The 16,732-nt window shown below is 39.9% G+C and overlaps 1 long non-coding RNA gene across 1 annotated transcript in view; it reads right to left on the reverse strand.

The window, feature by feature from the left end:
- Positions 1-2,021: 2,021 nt before the first annotated feature.
- Positions 2,022-16,732, reverse strand: part of LOC138818515 (uncharacterized) — a 91,238-nt gene continuing 76,527 nt past the window's right edge. The window contains exon 3 of the long non-coding RNA XR_011369161.1: positions 2,022-2,039. This is a non-coding gene — a long non-coding RNA (uncharacterized lncRNA). The remainder of the gene's footprint in view (positions 2,040-16,732) is intronic.

Raw genomic sequence — 16,732 nt, forward strand, 5'->3', positions numbered from 1 at the left:
ACTTAACTTCTATTTTGTGCTTTTCCATTATTGGAGAGGTCCCATTGTGTCTACATAACAATGCTGTAACAGCCTGAGCTGCCTTTCAGTTGTACCTCCATTGTTGTGATCATGGTCAACTCTGCAGCTGTGATCACATATTTAGTGGACACTTGATCTTGTCAAGCCCTGATTTAAAATCCAGCTTTCGCTTCTCATTGTCACAGTGTTAAAGATATCACTCCTCTAGATTTATTTTTTATCTTCTTGTATTTCAGACACTGCCTTAGATGTTAGATTTTGAAGTAGAATTTTTGTACATTTTTATTGTAAAAATACTGTCCAGAGGGGTTACAATTAAATGAACAAGGTAATGAGTACATTTCCTATCGAGCATTGTTGCCTCCTCCTTTGTTTTTCCCCTACCATCTCTTCCCTCTCACCTCCACAACTACTCCCTCCTCCCTGCCAGTTTTAAAGTTCATTTTCAATGTAGTGTCTACATCTCATTGTTACAATGGGTCTACCTGTATCCCTATTTAAGCATTTATTTAACATCATCTTATATGGTCATATGTACATAGCTTTTGACCTTTTCTGCTTGTCCTAGAAAGAAGTAGAAATTTTACTTTGCATTTGATCTGTTGAGGTATTAGTGATGCCTGATGAACTGCATATATAATAATGTTAATAATGCGATGTTTTGGCATATATTTGTTTAATTTTTACAATTGAGGATGTAAATACACATCACTTACAAAACTGTTTTCATGCACTTTGGTAATACTTTATTGTGAACTTTCTAAATGCCAGGCATGGCAGCACATATTCAAAATCCCATCACTTCTGTAGCTGAGACAAGGCTGGAAAGTTCCAAGCCACCGGGACTATATAGCAAAAAGAGCAAAAGAACCTTCCAAAGGTTTTATTACATACTTTTTACACTTAGCCATTATGACCACCATAATGGAACTCTACTTCTTCACTAATGACTCACAGGATTACTGCTGATGATTGGTATCTTGCCAGGTGCTCATATATGTTTGTGTATCTTCTTGGATAAAGTGTGTTTCCACAGTTTGTATTGAGGAGTTCAGAATATCAGGTCGGTCCATAACCACAACTCTGGAACATCACAGATGATGGGGTACCTTGCCAAAGAACTGAGAAATCACAGAGAGGAATAGGAAAGTGGGACACCAGGGGACCCAAAGGCTCACCACCAGTTTTTGGTGGTCCTGCTTAACAAACTTTTTATCCAGTTTAATATAGGGGTGTGGCTAAAGGTATTTGCACAAACTAGGTCATCAATCTATCTTGTGGTTACAACCACTAACATGAGGTATACTTTGTATACATAGTGACAATTAACTCTCTTACTGTTAGGGAGCAGAAGGGAGGAATACATAGTTTAGCCATAAAATATCTCATCTCATCTCCAAGATCTTACTATTTTAGTATCCTAACAGCTGTATTTTAAACACACTTAAGGTAGTAACTTATAGCTCTATCTTGCCTTGACGATTTGACCTTTCCAGGGTACATGTCTCAGCCTTTTGAGTCTTGTTTAAGATGGCTTTCTAATGTTTTATCTCTTTCCAGATCTCACAGCTCAGCTCTAGAATCCCTTACAAGTACTCTTACAGTTGTATATTTTTGGAAAAGATTTTTTTTTTCTAGGATAGGCTTCACTTTTTAAACTCTTAAGATTCCTTTTCTCTCCCTGTTCCTATATCTTCCCCTTTGTGTGTGTGTGTTTGTGTGTAGGTTGTGACTGTGTGTGTGGGGTGTAGTAATGAGATTTGACTTTGAGCCCTTGAACCCTTGGTGTTCACACTCATGCCTGATGCTTTACCACGTGAGCCAATGTTCCACTAGGCCTTTGACTGATCAATGGAACATCAATGTCTCATGGATTTGGCTACCCCAGCAAGCTGTGAGCCATGATCCTCCAATCTCAACCTCCTGGCCTTTTAGGAATAGGGATGAGCCACTGGCATCCAGATCTATTGCCAAGTGATTTTTGGTTTTGTATTGCTGTTGTTGTGTTCATCCAAAATCTGTAAGGAAAATAAATCATTTATCATCAGGACTATTCACATAAAATGTGCAGTGTTGAAAGATTAATTATGTTTGACATCCTGTATGATTTTTATCAGTTTACAGATACAGTATGTAATTTGAATTTTTGAATTCTATTGTTGGAAACAGTTGAGTCACATATATAATTTGATTCTTCTTGATTTGATTTTATAGTGTGTTGTTTCAGAACAGAGTGTACTAAGGCTTAATTTTGCACTACTGAAACAAGACTTTTATGATTATTCAATGTCTTGTAAATTATAAGTTAATCATTTCTTGGCATCATGTGAGTGCCCGGTAGTTTCCTGTAGTCTTTTCATGTGTTTTAGAACACAATGCCAGACACTTTTCTGAAAACATTTGAATTTACTGTTCTGACAAATATGTAAGATTGTACTTTATAATTCTCCTGGGATTTTCACTGTACTTCTCTGTACTCTCCAGTGATAAAGTCATGTGACAGTTATGTTGATATTCTCCCGTGTTACATTCATCATTGCAACTTGGGAACTACTAATATGCACTCCTGTACTTCAGTCCATTCACGCCTTGGCCTGCACCCCTCTCACAGCAGAGAGCCATAGATTGGGAATATTTTCTTCGCTGTTTATCTTGGACATCTGTCTTTACTTTCTAGCAATATATTAATTGAATTCACTCTCTAAAGTCTAATAATGCCTTGAAAATGATTACTGTATTTCCATGGCTTTTTTCTTGTTATTTGGCTTCAGGGAAGAACTTAGGGCAAGCAGATTGCAAACAAGCCTCAATAAATGGTATTCATTAGGTAATGTTAACTTCATGGTCTGACTGCCTCCTTCCTTTTCATTGTTTATTTTTCAATGTAGCCGTTTCTTGTAGAAAATATTTCTGTGCCTACTTAATATTAATTCCTACTGTAAGCAGTAATTAATTTTATTCCAACATCAATTCACAGTACCCTGTGAGTTTCTTCAGGATATTGTTTTAGGGTACTTCACATTCTTGGCTATCTTTTAACCATCAATGCATCCAATGATAAAGGCATATTGCTTAAATCATCATTTTGATCACTGAAAAGGAAACCATACTGCAATCTCAGTATATGGCAAACAATTTTCTGGTTTAAAGTTATTTTAGATTAAAATTGATGCTGCAAGAATGAACATTCTGTGTATAATTTAATATATTTTCCTATTTATTTTGTTTTAGTATAGGTTCCAATATAGAAGTATAAAGTTAAAGCATTGCTATTGCTTAGTTTAGATTAATATTTCCAAAAAGTTCAAGAAAATTTTCTATTTATTCACAATTTTCAGTCAACAGAGTGTCCATTATGACCAACGGAGAGAGTTTAAAATTTTTGTGTTCCTTAAAGTAGTTGCTGGGTAATCAAATCCAGTGCTTCATGTGTCAGTCTATGTGTGCCTATGAGCCTGACGTGGCCTGTTGTTTTATTCTCAGTCAATTAGAATAAAGAAAAATTTCAATAGGAAGAAATTATTATTTGGTTAGTTTATCCAATATCTCTCTCATATATACAGAAATATAATTAATTCTACACTGGCTGAAAATGGTATTCTTGCATTATTTTTATTAGTAGTTGCTTTTTTTTTATAGCCCCTCCCTTCCCACTCGAAGTCCTGCCTCTATCCTATCCCCTCTCACAAGTTCAACTTGACCCACTTCCAGTCAGCCCCTCTTTCTTTTTTTTTTTTTTTTAATATTATTTTATTTTATTTGAGAACATACTGTACAGAGGGGCTACAATTACATGGGCAGGATAATGCATACATTTCTTACCAAGCATTGCAGCCTCCTCCTTTGTTTACCCTTCACCTCCCTTCCCAGCCTCCCCCTCCCCCCACCCAATTGTACCCCCCTCCCCCACACACCGACATTGTAAAGCTGGTTTTGACATGACATTTTGTACTTCTCATTGTTGCAACAGGTCCACCTGAATCCTTAAACGACTTGTTTGCCCCCATCTCCTCCACATGTTATACTGACATCAAATATAGTGAAAGCGGGGGTTACACTGTGGGGGAGGGACATACACAGCAACAAAGAAATAATCTTATAAATGCGTTAGAAACACATGCATGAAAGAAACGAAAACATTAAAATACATATTTAAGGGTTCATTTTCCTAACATCACATTATCTGACCTTTTCCGCTTGACTCATACCTATACTATATATTGCAAATAAGGGAAACCATGGGACCTATGCTTCTTTGGGCCTGGCTTACTTCACTTAATATAATTTTTTCCAAGCCTTTCCATTTCCTAACAAATGGGGAAATGTCATTCTTTCTGATGGAGGCATAATATTCCATTGTGTATATATACCACATTTTCAGCCCCTCTTTCGAAACCCTGTCCTGCTGCACCTGAAATCCCACCCCCAATTAACCTACACCCTAGTAGCCCTGCTATAAACTTTCAAAGCCCTGTTTGCAACCAGCCTCCTTCCTCAAGTCCCTGCTCTGCTACTTGGAAATCCCTCTTCCACTCCATCTACTCTCTTCTCTGCCCCAAAGAAACATATCGCCTCCCTCAATACCCAACTTGTTCCACCCAGACCCCACCCTTATCTCTGGATGCCCTGCCCCTAACTAACCTAGTCCCTCCAACCCCACCCTTCCCTTTCACCCTACTCTCAACCAGCCTTCTCCCTCAAGCTCCTTAGAGGCTCCAGGGAACATTTCTCCCCTTTGCCCTCCCCCCACCCCATAACTAATCTACTCCTACAGCCCAGACAACCCTTTCAAAGCCCTTCCCTGAACTACACTCCTCCCATGAAGCCCTGTCCTGCTACATCACAATCCATCCGCCACCCTATATTTGCCCTTGAAGCCCTGCCTTGTTTCACTGGAAGCTACTGGCACAGCCCACCTCATCCTTGGAAAGCACTTCACCAGGTACTTCCCTACCTCCCCATCTATTCTCTGTAAGTCCTGCCTTTCTCCCCCAATAATCCAACCCTCAGCTGAGCTCCTCATCCAACCCCTAGTTGGGGTTCTCTGTGGAATCCACACTCTACTCCACAGGATACCCTGCATATAATTATCCTAAACCCTTGTAGCCTTACCACCTTCTGAAAGCCCCACCTCCAACTAGCCTCATGGCTCCAAGCCCTGCCCTTCTCCACCAGAAAATCCCACCATCCTTGCTCATTCTGGAAGGCCACATTGTTCCACTGGAAACCATTCCACCAGTTGGCCTCCTTCTGGAATGCTTACCAGGCTCGACTGGAAGCACCTGTCCATCCCTATTCTCTTCTTTGAAGGTTTGCCTTGCCCTACTGGAAACCCTGCCCACAGTAGGCTTGCTCCTTAGATATCCTGCCTCCTAACACTGAAGTCCCCACTCAATCTTACTCCATCTCTCCAAGTGTTGGCTGGCTTCACCGAAAACCCCACCCTAACTAGTCCTTTGGATCCTCAAAGCCCTGTCATGACAAGGCTCATTCGTCCATTGCTGCCCCCTCCTGCTCTGCCAGAAATCCTTCCATCTTACCACATGCCAGAAAGTATGGGGTTTTCCACCAGAAATGCTGTCCTTTACTAGCCCACTCCTTCATAACACTGCCCTTCCCTCTCAAAGCCACACCCCTCAATAAACCTCTCCCCATCAGCCCAGCCTTCCTCCACCAGAAAGCCTGCCTTCCACCAGCCTCTTCCCTCAAATTTCCCACCCTGCTTCACGGGAAATCCAATTCTACCTCACCCATGGAGGCCCACAGCGCTCCACCAGTAACCCCTCCTCTAAGTAAACTCTGTGAGAGCTTGAGGGGCCGGGAAGTCCTGCCCCATGCTGATTCCATCTTCATGCATGCCAGGCCACTTGGGGAAGAGGGGTCAAAGGGTGGCTTGGGGGACAGGCCACCAGATATAGCAAGAGGGGTTTCTGGGGAAGGGATGGAAAGAAGGAGATGCCGCAAGAGACACATGACAAGAGACATGGCTCCTGGAGCAGAGGAGTGCCCGGCTCTCCTCAGGCTTGAGGAGAATCTGGGATGGCCCGAGGAAGCTGGATCAAGGAGAGGTCTGGGAAATCCCAGGCTGTCAGAGAAGGCTGGAGAAGTCTGGGCAGGCAGGGAGACCTGGGGAAGCCCTAGCCAGCTGAGAGGACTGCACAGAGCTGAGAGGACTGTGAGGAGCAGGGAGGCCTGCAGAGAGCTGAAAGTCCTGTGAAATGTGGAGAGGACTACAGAGAGCACAGAGGCTTGTGAAGAGGTGGAGAGGCAGAGAGGCTTGCAAAGAGGCCAATGGAGAGTGGAGAGGCAAGGCTTGCAAGGAGGAGGAAAAAGGAAAACAACTTGCCCCCTGGAGGTTGCAGTTGCTCCTAATTCTAGTAACCTAGGACAGGGTTGCAGACACATTAGTAAAACACCTTTGACATCTTTAACTGTGCTTATGTGTATTTTCTCGCTCACAGGTCATTATATCTCCTCGCTTGCAGCCCCATTCTTCTCTTAGTCAGGCCTGCAAACAACATCTTCCCCGGTAACCCTGCCATTTTCTACTGAACATGGGGCTATCTCTGAGCCTCCTTCCTAAAGCCTTGTCCTGTTCCACTGGAAACCCCGCCCCTACAAATCCAATACTTCCTACCCCCTCCCAAATGTCTCAAAGCCCTACCCAGACTGGCCTCCATTCTCAAAACCCTGCCCTGCTCCACCACAGAGGCTGTGGCAAAGCAAGCTCCTTCCTGGAAAACTCGAGAGGTTGACTGGAAACCCCACACCACCTCAAACACGAAGGTCTTATCTAGTAACTGTTTTATTCCAAATGTGATTTTAAGTTGGTATACAATTCATATTACTCAACACGATAAAACAGTTTTACAAAAAGGGAACATCCAAGTGTGATAGCTATTAGATGCCTTAGTCTAGTTTGGTGTTATGGTACCAGACAGATCCATATTGTGTGAAGGAATTACCTTTTATTGTAAAGCTTTCTTTGCAAGTATTAGTAATGTTTCATAAGTGATCATTTTATTTCTAGAAAATTTATGCACATTTGTGCCCATTAACTTTAAGAATATTAGTTATTTTGGTTGAGGAAAGAGTATTAGTGTACAAAATCTGACTTTCAACTCATCTGTCTAATGAATAATTTCAGAGTTCCTTTCCATACTATGTACTGGAGTTTTAATAACAGAACTTCTCTAAATACCAGAATGAACTTTCAGATTCTTCCTTCCACTAAGGTTCCCTTTGGGAAAAAAATGAATTGGGATTATACAGGTAAAATGTTAGAAATAAAAAAGTATAATTATATAATTATATAGTTATATAATAACAGGTGAAGAACCACCCAATGTGCCTTTCATTTTCTAACAAAAGGAACTTAAGGATATTTAACTATAGACTTTCTGAAGGCTAGAAGACAAAAATATACGATATGACCTGTGTATTTCTGAAAACAAAACCAAAACAAGGAAAGACAATAATGAAGCAGAAGGGAATCAGGAACTTTGTATGTGTGATATATAACTGGAGATTGTAAGAAATACAATGAATCAGGTAAAAATACCTTTGGTCAAAATGTCTGTTTCATTGTAAATCTTACTTTTGTTAATCTCTGACTGAATATTTGTTTCAGCAGTGATATGCCCAGGAGCTGTGTGGTTAGGCAGTTTCATCATTGCAAGATCATCAGAATGACTGTCTCCCACACACTTTACCATACCTCCTAGATATGCAATCCTGTTGGTCCAACACTTTAAGCCAGACCTGTGTTTTATCAAAGTTCTGTATATGTATGTTATTGGTTTATTTAGGCTTTATTTTTATTTATTTAGATGTCTTCTGGTCCAGGAGGAGGCATCAATAACAGTTCGTTGGTGGTGAACACATATATGTATCCTTGGCTGAAATCTGCTCTTGTTTTATCTAGGCTGCTCCTAGAAATCAATGATGACAATTATATCTAACATGGTATAGTGTCACTATTAACATCTATCACATGCTGACTATATGTTTTTTATATTTCTTTTTACCACTCTCTTTCTCTTTCTCCCTTCTTCCTTCCTTTCTTCCCTCCTTCCTTCTTTCCTTTGTTCCTATCCTCCTTCCCTCCTTCCTTATCTCCATTACTTCCTTCCTTCCTTCCTTCTTCCTTTCTTTCTTTTCCTTCCTTCCTTCCTTCTTTCCTTCCTTCCTTTCTTTCTTTCTTTCTTTCTTTCTTTCTTTCTTTCTTTCTTTCTTTCTTTCTTTCTTTCTTTCTTTCTTTCTTTCTTTCTCTCTCTCTCTTTCTCTCTCTCTCTCTTTCTTTCTCTTTTAATTTTAATTTAGATATTTTGTTTGTTAGACAGGCATTCTACAAATAAGGACACATCAACAATCTTTTTCATTTACTGACTTTGCTCATACTGAAAGATTAAAAATTAGAGTTACATTTTACAATTGCTAACTGCTAGTTTTGCTTCTGTAAACTTGCTTGTGCTAGCACTGACCCTTCCCCTCCCTGGAAATAAATAAAAAAGTTTGGGAGCCTAGATGTCAGCCCTGGGACAAGCTCTGTAGTCGTAAATAAAGAACTAACAAGTAAATTCCCCAGGTGGCCAAATGGGACCCAAGATAAGGAACAAAGAGTATGTTCCTCCACATTCCTGTGCAGAAATTCCCAGTTTAGGGGGCTCAAGATAAGGGCCATCTGGTGGGCTCTGCAGACTAGGCCAAATTGTTAATCAATCACAAACCTGTAACACTGTAAATCTCCTAACCTTTATCTCCCAGAGTGACTACCTCTGTCTGCACTAATTGTCTTAGTGCAAAGAGTGTTATAAACTTCCCTGGGTAGTAAAAAAATAATTGCTAAAGTACATAGTAACCTTTTAAACGGGCCAATCCCAGGGACACCTGGTGTTATATGCTAATCCTGTGGTCTTTGTCTTTAAAAGTGCCTGTAACCGCTGGACTGGGCTTCCTGTCTGCCCTGGACAGAGAGCCCGTTTGCGCAAACGCCAAATAAACTCCTCTTGCTTATTGCAGCTGCTGGCTTGGAGTCTTGGTTCTTGGGGTGCCCTCCCGTTGAAGAAAGTATCCCAGTGAGTCTGGGGTCTTTCACATACATTATCAGTTTTGTTGATGGCAAAACAGAGACTAGGCTAAGCTCATTCTTACCTTGGTCAGCCAAGTAGCTGGGATCACGAATGCATTCCAACCTGCCTGGCTTTAGGGAGATATGGAAATCTTTTTACCTCCCTTCCCAGACTGATTCTGAATTGTGATCCTCTCAAATTCTACTTCTTCAGTTAATGATGTGACCTTCAATAGCCTGCCCTCTCTATAGGTGATCCAAATGAATGATTAAAGCAATAATAGTCTCTTTTTGCCAGTCTTGGGGCTTGAACTCTGGGTCTAGTCAATGTCTCTAGGCTGTTTTGGCTTGACACTTGATCCACAGTGACACTTCAGGTATTTTTCTGTGATTAATTTTGGAGATAAGAGTCACACAGACTTTCCTGCCCATGCTGGCTTTGAACCATGATCCTGGCGTCTCTGCACCCCAAGTAACTCGGATTACAGGTGCAAACCACAGTTGCATGCCTGCAATTTGAGTTTAATCACTGGCATAAATATTAAAATAGTTTTTATGTTAAAATATAGGGTAAGATTGAAAATATAATTACACTAGTCAGATATTTTAGAAAGTATTTTTGTTTCACATTAGTAACTCATCTTTACCCGAATTAAGGGATTATTTTTCTGTTTGTCATCTTGTATGTCATTTGGAAAATTAAACTTCATGTCTTCCAAGTGGGATAAAGGATTATGAATGGCCTTATGTACCAGCTCACATCTATGATCACTATCAGAAATCAGAGATCAAGAGTATCACACTTTGGACATAATCTGGACAAAAGTTTACAAGTCCCAATCTGCACAAATCAGTGAAGCATGGTGACTCATGCCATTAATCTCAGCAACACAAGAGGCATAGGTAGGACTATCATGGTCCATGCATTGTCCACACAACAAAGAGATTTTAAGATAACCTAAAAGCACAAAAGGCAAGAGGTACCAAAAGATTAGAGTTATAAACAATAAATACATGTAAAATTAAATGCATATTTAAAATCATTAATTTTAATTGGAAATTTGATTTCATACCTATTTCTTCACATTTTTGTTATTTATGGGCCTGAATTCTGGGCCTAGGTGCTGTCCCTCAGCTCTTCAGCTCAAGGCACCTGCTCTACCTCTTGAGCCACAGCACCACTTTCTTTTTTTTTCTGCTTATGTGGTGCTAAGGAATTGAACCCAGGGCTTCATGAATGCAAGGCAAGTACTCCACCACTGAACCACCTTCCCAGCCCCTATTTCTACACCTTTTATGTTTTCATTAGTTTGCCTTTCTGCTCTTGATTTCACTTCCACATATGATTACTCGATTCCAGGTGTTTATTTTATTGGACTATAAGTTAGTTTTTCTAATAAATTATATCATTTAATTTCTAATATGAGTCTATCATATTTCACTTCTTAAAATTATGTACACCAAGTTTACCCAATTGTCTATTGTATATTTATAGATTAATGCTGTCTTCCTCAGGTGAAAGAAAACACACATTCTTAGTTTCTCTTGGCTTAATCTAGTTTTCACCAGGTCCTACCATTTCCTTAAAATGATGCAATATCATCCTTTCTAATAGATAAGTAAAATTCCATTGTGTATATATTCCACCTTATCCTGGTTTATTTTTCAACTGAGTGAAAATGTCTAAATGTCATTTCTTGTATTTGGTGTGATCCATCTCTCAATGTAGCATTTAAATTTGCATAACTTTTGTCTTTTTGTGTTTCCATGTGTTTTATGTTTTGCTTTTTATTCTTTATGCCATTTCTGGCATTTGCATTAAGGGACTTGCACTCTCCTTTGACATTTTGCACTCAAAGCTGGCATTCTACTACTTGAGCCACAGTTCCGTTTCTGGATTATTGCTGGTTAACTGGAGATGAGAGTCTTATGAACTTTCTGTCCAGCCTTGCTTCACACATCAGTTCTCAGATATGCACATTCAGAATATCTAAGACTATACACAAATGTCAGCCTCACCAGGGAGATTCTCTGTGTTTTACGTTATTCCTGTTATTTTACTGATATTAAGTAAATGGCAGCAACTTTTTATCATTTCCCTAATATTGTGCATGCAATCTATTCTGTAACAAAAAGTGCCTTTATTCATTCCTTGGCCTGATGGCTTACATTTTTATATATGTCATTATATAAATCATTAGTTCAATATGATACATAAATCTGCTTTTTTTTAATTTCTGTCAGTTGTGGGGCCTGAACTCTGGGCCTGTGCACTATCCCTGATCTCTTCAGCAAAAGGCTAGCACTCTACCACTTGAGTCACAGCACCACTTCTGGCTTTTTCTGCTTATGTGGTGGTAAGGAATCGAACTCATGGCCTCATGCATGCAAGGCAAGCATTCTACCACTGAGCCACCTTCCCAGCCCCTACCTACCTACTTTGCATCGGTGGCTCAGGTCTGTATTACTAGCTACTCAAGAAGCTGAGATCTGAGGATCACAGTTCCAAGCCAGCCCAGTCAGGAAAGTCCATGAGACTCTTATCTCCAATAAACCACTCAGAAAAACAGAAGTGGCCCAGTGGCTCAAGTGGTAGAGTGCTAACCTTGAGCTGAAGAGCTGAAGGACAGTGTTCAGGCCCAGAGTTTAAGCCCCATGACTGACAAAAAAGTGGCCCACCATTGTAGAAAACTTTTCTAGAAGGACTTTTTTTTTGGGGGGGGAGGTGCTGGTCCTAGAGCTTGAACTCAATGAACGTAACATCTGGGCACTGTCTTGGAGCTGGTTTTGCTCAAAGTTACTAACCTACCACTTGAGCTACAGCTCTCTTTCCAGCTTTTTGGTGGTTAATTGGAGATAGGAATCTCATGAACTTTCCTGCTTGGACTGGCTTTGAATTGCAGTCCTCAAATCACAGCCTCCAAGGATTATAGGTGTAAGCCACCAGTGCCTGGCTTAGAAGGACTTCTTAAGAACTAAAAATAACATGAAGGCCTATGAACAGTGATTTCCTTTATTGGAATTCCAGGGTCTGAAAACCCCCAGACTTCTGCGTTCAGCTGTTTGTGAGTGCCCAGACCCCACACTGGTCACACATTAGTCAGACAGATGTGTGGAAAATGAGTCAAAGAAACTGGGCCTCCCTTTCCATAGCTCTTTTGAGATATAGTGGTCATTTTGCCTCTCTCATGAGAGTCTCATTAAGTCTGGTTCTTCAGATAGATAAGCCACTGTATAGAGAGCAAATTTCTTCTTAACTTTCATTTTATAGATGAGATTGCTACAAATTGCTACTACCTCATGTGTTCCCAGTGGGTAGTGGGTGCTATTCCTGGTCCCACTTTTAATTGACATGCTTTGTATATGAGGTAACTCCTATATAAATGTGGCTTTACTTGCTGGATTCTGGAGAAGCTTAGGAACAGGAAATTGTTTTGATTGTCATTCTGTACACAGGGTTTACTGTTCATCTGAAGACCTTGGAGAAGATGATCCTATTGGCTGGTTTGAGCTAGAAGAAGAGTGGGATGAAACAGATGTCAAACTGCAGCAGTGCCGAGTTGCCAAAGTAAGCATTAGTGAGCACAACACTCGCATGTTCTACTCCTACCCTCTTCTTATTGTGTATACTCTGTGCTAATTGTAGGCCAGCCCTAAGCCAAAACAGAACCTCAGAGGTGGAATAATTCTCAAGGAGTCCCTTGAGAATGTAGTGGGAGAGACAGATATAATATGGCTGTGATAAAGGGATATTCAGGGGCAGTTGGAACCCACAGGAAGAAGATTCAAAACAGCCTTGAATGCACTAGGAAAGATGGTGTGAAGTAAAGGGCTAGAAGTTAAGCCATCATCCTTGACTTGGTTGAGATGTGTGGAGGAGTTCATCTTAGGCTGAGAAGCAAGTACACAGGCATATGTGCAAGAGATGTGTTTGCCTGGCAGTGAAAGAGACTGTCAAAGAGCTATCTGGCCACTTAATTTTTTTTAACTTCAAGTATCAATCTGAGGCTGAGACTTCAATAAGAGAATTAAGAACTATCTTCAAGGCTTTTTATGCAGTAAAATACTAGATTTGGAAAAGCCGTTAACGAAGGAACTTTTACATAAAAAGCAATTTGCACAAAAATTGGGCTTTTAAATAGTCACAGTGGCTCATGCCTACAATGTTAGAAACTTGGGAAGGCTGAGATTGGGAGGATCACAGATGAAGATCAGCCTAGGCAAAATAAAGTTGACAAGATTTCATCTTGAGCAATAAAAAGCATCCTATATATACATTTTTCTAATTTGGGAAGGCGAAGGGAAAAAACAAAATCCTTAAATAGAGATACAGGTTGACCAATTGTAACAATGAAATGTACAAGATGAACTTTACAACCCCATGCAGGGGAGTGGGTGAATGGTAGGGGAAAATCAAAGGAGGGGATAACAATTCAATAGGAATGGTAATCATTACTTTTCTCATGTTACTGTAACCCCTCTGTACAGTATCTTTATATATATATATATATATATATATATATATATATATATATATATATATAAAAAGACAGTATGCTGGAAATGAACTTTTAGACTTGGTCCGGGGAATTCTAGGGGCCAAGGGAAAGTGGGAGAAAAATGAGGGAGGGGGTAAAAATGTTCAACAAAAATGTACTCATTACCATATATATCTATATATCTGCAACCCCTCTGTATATTACCTTGCCAATAAAAGTAAATTAAAAAAAAAATCTGGGCACCATAGTGCATACCTGTCATCCTAGCTGTGCGGGATATGCAAATAAGTGAATTTTGGTATTGGCTAACTTGGGCAAAAGATGAGACTATAAAATATAAAAATTAGAAGAAAAAGATTGAGGTGTTTCTTTCTTGAGAAAAGAGCAAAGATAATGTATTGGAAAAAAAGAGACAGTATAAAATAAATGTCAACTGGGCAATCATATGCAAAAGATTAAAAAAAAAAAAGAAAATCTAGACCCAGATCTTATATACTTCATAACTCATAGCTCAAATTGATTATGACCTAAATATGAAACCTAAATCTAAAACTTTAAAAACATTTTTGTTGTTATTATAAAGGTGGTGTACAGGTGGGAGTACTGTTTCATAAGATGGATAATAGTACATTTCTTCCTGGACAGTCCTTTGTTCTCTCATAGTTTTTCCCTTCTGTACCCACCCAAAAGCTGTATGTATAGTTCATTTTCAACATGGTTTCTACTGTTTACCACTGCTGCATTGGTTCACTCCATGTCTCTCCATATTCTTTCCCGATCGACAGACCTGTTGGAACCATCTCTTCACTGTGATGGTAATTATTTACTGAAAGTGTGGATTCTTTCGCTGAAGTCGATTACGATGAGATTTGTTACTTTTTATTTGTTCTGAATATTTCAATTTGAGTTTCCCAAATGTTTGTTGATAGATTTCTAAAACCTTTGTGCAAAATAGCTATCAAAGGACATGACCCTGTGCTCATTTCCAATCTGTATTGTATAAGCTTTTGTCTCACAAGTCACAGTTTAGTCTCCAGCTTTATGACTTGCTTACAAACAAATTATGAGAAAATTTTAAACAAATGCAGACGTAAAGTTGGCCAGGCGCTGGCGGCTCACTCCTGTAATCCTAGCTACTGAGGAGGTTGAGATCTGAGAATCGCAGTTCAAAGCCAGCCCAGGCAGGAAAGGCCATGAGACTTTTATCTCCAATAAACCACCACAAAACTGGAAGTGGCACGGTGGCTCAAGTGGTAGAGCACTAGCCTTTAGATGAAGAGCAGAGGGACAGTGCCCAGGCCCAGAGTTCAAGCCCCATGACAGACAAAAAAGAAAGAGGAGGAGGGCTGGGAAGGTGGCTCAGTGGTAGAGTGCTTTCCTTGCATGCATGAAGCCCTGGTTTCAATTCCTCAGCACCTCATAAGCAGAAAAAGCCAGAAGTGGCACTGTGGCTCAAGTGGCAGAGTGCTAGTCTTGAGTTGAAGAGCTGAGGGACAGCACCCAGGCCCAGAGTTCAGACCCCATGACCGCCAAAAAAAAAAAGTTGATAGTTGTCTCACCCCCAAGTGTACTCATTACTTGCCTTCAATGATGATAAGCTTATCTTGTTTCATTTATAATACACCTCACCTACTCTTCTTCCTCCTTCCCAGTATTATTTTAGAGAAAGTATATGACCATTTTATTCATCAATACTTCAAAATATACCTGTAAAACAATATTACTAAGTTTTGTTTCTCCAGTTTTTTTGTATTGCTCAGTTTTTAGATACTATCATGTTACTCAGACTAAGTACTGGAGTAAAAGGGTGCTTTAAGTATTTACAAGTACTCTGTTAGCAAATGGAATATTGTCCCAATTCTTTGTATTCACCAGGTAGCTGATTAACTAATTTTTACTTCATCCTACACAAAAAAGTAGAGGGCACATGGCTTCTTGAATAACACTAGTGCCTATTATTAGATCAACCCTATGTCATTTGTTTTTATCATCCCTTCAGAAAGCAGTGGTGAGGGTTTTTGTTTTCCTTCTTATGCTAATGAATTGAACTTCACTAATATTTTACCTGACTAAGCCATTCTTTGTCCAGCATCCTTATGTTCATGTGACCCCTGCCCCTGTCTCCCTTACTGTCTCTGTCATGTTGGGTCTTCTTTTTTTTTTTTTTTTTGTTGGTTGTGGGGCCTGAACTCTGGGCCTAGGTACTGTCCCTCAGCTCTTCAGCTCAAGGCTAGTGCTCTACCACTTGAGCCACATCCATTTCCAGCTTTTTCTGTGTATTGGTGCTGAGGAATTGAACCCAGGGCCTCATGCATACAAGGGAAGCACTCTACTACCACTGAGCCACCTTCCCAGCCTTCATGTTGGGTCTTCTTGAACCCTCCATCAAATGCCTTGCACAGCATTACCTATTCACTACATTTATTTTAAAACAGTAAGTTTCTTCAAAAATAACTCAATAACCCTGTCTGGAGGCCTGATTCCTATGATTGTAAGCATAGTCTGTAAATCTACAAGATAAAGGAAAAGGTTTAACATTGTTTAAGCAACAGAAAGCTCACAAAAAACATACTCTATCCCTGCCTTTGTCTCTTCCTCTAATAGTGCATATTTTTTAGAAGTCAGTTTCTTCAACTATTGGGTCAAACCTTCCAGAAGGAAAACTTGCAGATATTACCTTGGGCATAAACTAAACTTATCTGCCACCTTTTGTTTAAGTAGTAGGTTCTTCCCTCTCCTGATACTGGGCAGGGGTTTAGTTCACTGCCACAAAGTGGTCTGCCAAATCTGCTCTCCTCATACTTGGGACAAGTATGTGATGTTATTTCATGGTACCATATGTCTGTGGAGTGTCATGAAGTAAATTTTCTAAATGTCCTTTTCCTGGCTTTCTAGAAGAATATCACTGAGCAACATCATAAGCAGTCCCTGTAGCTCACATTCCATTCACTGTGCACATATTTTAGGTAAGTTCCATTCTCCTCGATTATTGAATAATTCTAACATCTGTAGTTATTTTTCTTTAACTAGTCCTTCCTTCTGTGCTTTCGGAGTAGTGCTTCTCCTACCCAGAATTTAGAGAGATTCTCGAGTTCCTACTAGGCATGAGAATGACTAAAATAGTGATAGACTGATACTCTTC

Source organism: Dipodomys merriami, unplaced genomic scaffold (assembly GCF_024711535.1).
Source record: "Dipodomys merriami isolate MVZ:Mamm:240054 unplaced genomic scaffold, mDipMer1.0.p SCAF_770, whole genome shotgun sequence".
Classification (NCBI taxonomy): Eukaryota; Metazoa; Chordata; class Mammalia; order Rodentia; family Heteromyidae; genus Dipodomys; species Dipodomys merriami.